This window comes from Bos javanicus, chromosome 22 (genome assembly GCF_032452875.1).
Source record: "Bos javanicus breed banteng chromosome 22, ARS-OSU_banteng_1.0, whole genome shotgun sequence".
NCBI lineage: Eukaryota > Metazoa > Chordata > Mammalia > Artiodactyla > Bovidae > Bos > Bos javanicus.
Genome location: NC_083889.1, coordinates 60,808,600 through 60,812,714, shown reverse-complemented (window position 1 = coordinate 60,812,714; position 4,115 = coordinate 60,808,600). Strand labels below are relative to the sequence as shown.

Here is a 4,115-nt window from a genome sequence, read left to right as displayed (position 1 = left end):
AGCAGAGAAGCACGTAGTGTGGCCCATCTTTGTTTCTGGCACATCTTTCTGTCCAGACACCAGGCTATAGGGCAAACTTGATTCTTGCTCTTTAAAACCGCTTTAGCTATTCTAACTCTTCATTTTTCTGCTTCATTTTTTAAAAATCACTTCCAGTAGTAAGTGCTAAAACTTTGTGTTTTCATTTGACAGTTTGCCATCGACATCTTTCCAAGTCAATACCTATGGATCTAACTCATTTAAACAACAGCAATAAACCAAAAAGCAAAGTGATAGTCTTGTGTTATGTGAATGCACTGAAAATTTACTTAATTGGTCCCTTGCCGTGTTTTCTACATTCTGTTATTATGTAATCCTGATACCAACGTTCTTAATATATATGTAGTCGCACAAACGTTCTCTCACACCCATTTCTTGTCACCTGCCTTTGCTTGGTAAAGACTAAAAGGCCACTTACATAGTCAAGTTTTCAGTCGTTTCCTTTATGGCTTCTGAGCCTTGTATTTTTGTACTTTAGTAACATCTCAACTCTGAAATGACAGAATAAGATGTCTTCCGTGCTTGCTTGCTTTCTGTTTTACTTTCGCTGTTTCAGCTCACAGTTCACACAGCCCAGCCCCCTGCAGAATTTCCCTTGCTCAGGTTGGCCTGCGGCCCTGCAGTCTCGCGGGGAGGGCCTCTCCGCCGCGGCCTCCCGCTCTCCGCCCGCCCTCGTCTGCCGCCTGGGCCGCTCCGCGACGCCGCGTCGCGCTGTCCCGAGCGGGGAGTCCCCTCCGAGGCAGAGGCCCCGGGCGAGCTCGGGCGTTAGGGCGTTCGGCGCGGCTGCGCCCTGCAGGCGACTCGTCCCGGGGACCCTCGAACCGGTTGTCGGGCGCCCCTGGCGGCCGCTTTCAGAGCGTTTCTTTCCTTCGGCGACCTTCCTAAGGGCTGAGACTCAGCCGGAGAATACGGCGCAGAGCTCCAGAGGCCGGCAGCACTGGTGGCAATAACCATGGTGCTGCGGAGACCTGGGCATGCCTGCTCCTGCTGAAGATTGGATCTGCAGGTTTTCGTGAAGCGGCCTGGCGCTGCGGCCTTGGAAGGTGGGTTGCCGCTCGCTCTGGTCGACCAGCATCTCCTCGCGGTCTTCCATCCGCGGGGCCTCGGAGCGAGCAGAGAAAGGGTCTGCGGCGCCGGAGTGCCTGTGGCTCGTGGGCCAAACTCCTGGGTCACCGTTAGGGGCCTTCGTCTCCCTCCGGGGTCCCTACGCTCCAGGCTCTGGTGCTTGGCCAGACCGGCCGAGTATGGGCTCGCAGGGCTCGTTGGCGGGCGCGCCTGGGCCCCGTCTCCGGGCCTGGACGCGTCCTGCTCCCTCTTGAACGGTCAGGCTTGCGTGGCGAGCACGGGCCGTGTCTTTAGAAGCTAGACGGCGATCCGGACGTTTCCTCCGCCCGCGGGGCCGCCTGGGGTACGGCTCGCAGCCAGGAGAGTAAAGTGCCCCGCGCGGTGTCCTGGATAGGCATTTTTGTTTTCCCGCCTCGGCTGGGAGTAGCCGTGTGTCTCCGTCGGCAGACGGCGCAGGGTTCACGCCGTCCGTCCCTGGATCCCGGGCGTCGTCCCCCAGAGTGGAGCCTGGCCGGACACGCGGAACAAGGCGGCGCTGGGCTGCGCGCCCGGCCCTCCCAGCGGCACCGCGATCCCCAGGCTAGGCTCTCCCAACCCCACGTCCTGATCGCCTGGGGGCCCAGGTCCGCACCAGGGCTGGGCGGCGGGGGAGCTGCTCTCCGACGGCCGCTGTCGTGTCGAGCTCTGCGTTCGTCGGAGGCCCTGCTGCGTCTTCGCGGGGGCCGCCTGTAGTCTTCTGTTCCCCTTACGGGCTCGAAAGTTGTGTGGACCACACCCGAGTCCCTCGCCACGGGTGACAACAGGGAACGCGGTGGGCGAGCAAGGAGGTGGCCCAATGCGCGGCTTTAGTCCTGCACAGGCTCGGTGGTCAGAGGCGCCAAATGTTTGAGATCCAGAAAACGGCCCGGGCCCTCCGCTGAGGGTACCAAGGAGACGCGAGCCTGGCGCGGTGTGTAGTCCTGGAAGGGCGTCTGAACGCGCGCGGACGGGAGAACGCTTAGGGAAGAGAAACGAGTGCGGAGTGGTGGTGCTGTGCCTTCTCTGCCCTGCGATCCGGATTTGTGTTCATGTTTGGTTGTAGTCAGGGAAGCACCGCCGACAGGTCGACCAGATGGCCAGACGACTTTGGTGCTCTAGAATTTGTAATAGTGTAGGTTTTAGTAGATGAGAAATACAAAAATCTATAATAAAAATTACTATTATCGTTGTCTGTAATTAATAAAATTCACCCACAAAATAGCTAACTGCTCAGTTGAAGATGACCAAAGAGTTTCAGTATATCTAAATATTTGTTTAAAAGCAGAGGAAATGCTCTACAACCCACGAGGCCCTGCCCCCTGCCCCGCAGCAACCACTGTGGAAACCCAGACCCCCAAAGTCTTCAGCACTAGGCCTCAAGGTCCGGTCTTGGTCAGTGACTGTTTCCTCATTTATCCTTTCCATTAGAAACAAATCGGCGGGAGTATGTTCCTCTAAGCAATCCCGTGGGCACCCCTGTTCCTGTCAGCCTGCCTCCAACTTCCCTACATCACAAGCTCTGAGCAGGATGTGCCTTCCTGTTTTGCTACCACTCAAGGGTCCTGCTGCTGCTGCTGCTAAGTCACTCCCGTCATGTCCGACTCTTTGACCCAATAGACTGCAGCCCACCAGGCTCCCCCGTCCCTGGGAGTCTCCAGGCAAGAACACTGGAGTGGGTTGCCATGTCCTTCTCCAATGCGTGAAAGTGAAGGGTGAAAATGAAGTCGCTCAGTCGTGTCCGACTCTTAGCTACCCCGTGGACTGCAGCCCACCAGGCTCCTCCATCCATGGGATTTTTCAGGCAAGAGTACTGGAGTGGGTCACCATTGCCTTCTCCACTTAAGTGTCCTAGTCTCAGCCTAACGCAAGTGGTGCTGGCTGACCCCTTGCAATGCAAATAGTAGCTGCTCAATGCACTCACTGATCTGTATTTTTAAATCTTCATAAACATCATAATGGAAGGATAACATTGAGTTAGGAACATGTGTGACATTGTTAACGATTTCTTTAGTATTTAGACATTAAATGTTGGGCTCCTGATAACTTTTCCATCTTAAAACTAAAGCTATTGAAGGAGGGGAAAGAAGCTCAAGAAGAGAGAGATATAAATATATATACATATATATATATAATTATTGGATAATTTGTATTGTTGTATGGCAGAAACCAACACAAAACGGTAAAACAATTTCCACCAATTAAAAAAAATTTTAAAAGAATACTAAAGCTATTCGAATGCCTTTTGTATGCAAAGACATATTGCCACATTACTTTTTTCACTTTTTTAGAATTCTAAAATTAGAATGACAAGAGGTTTATTGACATCTTTAAAAAATTGCTTTCTACAAACTTATCCATTTATGTATGTGTGTACTACACACTGCTACGGCCGCTAAGTAGCTTCAGTCGTATCCGACTCTGTGCAACCCCAGAGATGGCAGCCCAGCAGGCTCCCCCGTCCCTGGGATTCTCCAGGCAAGAACACCAGAGTGGGTTGCCATTTCCTTCTCTCTAGTACTGCACACTAGCCTTCATTTAATTGCCATATTTTGAAAAAAATTTAATGTAGAAGAAATTGGTTTTTTGCTTGTGAGACCAATGTTTTATGTTTTTGTGTTTTTGTTCATTATGGAATCTCACCTGTGTGTCCTCATATTGATATTCAATAAAGACTTAAAGGGATCATTAAGCAGTTGTAGAACATTTTCTCTGAGTATCTCCCTCCTCTTTGATGCCCTGCCACACAGGGTATAGCCTCCGTGGCCTCCCAGATCACCAGTGTTCTCAATTCAGATTTTTGCCAGAATGTTTATGGCTCCTCTGCCTGCAGCTGCAGCGTGAAAACCCCCTGAAGACAGAGAGCTGCGGAGTCATCAGGTTGATGTGTGTGTTCACCTTCACTCAAGGAACCTATTCCTGGAACCCTAACACTGCCTGCTGTTCAGGTTCTGAGAACCGTTTCCTATTTTGTTCAGCTTTCTAATTCCTAATAG

At 52.0% G+C, this 4,115-nt stretch overlaps 1 long non-coding RNA gene across 1 annotated transcript; it reads left to right on the top strand.

The window, feature by feature from the left end:
• The first annotated feature begins 460 nt into the window (after positions 1-460).
• On the top strand, positions 461-3,811 carry LOC133235630 (uncharacterized). Its single transcript, XR_009732610.1, has 2 exons — positions 461-1,082; positions 2,551-3,811. It is a non-coding gene; the product is annotated as an uncharacterized LOC133235630 (long non-coding RNA).
• Positions 3,812-4,115: the final 304 nt, after the last annotated feature.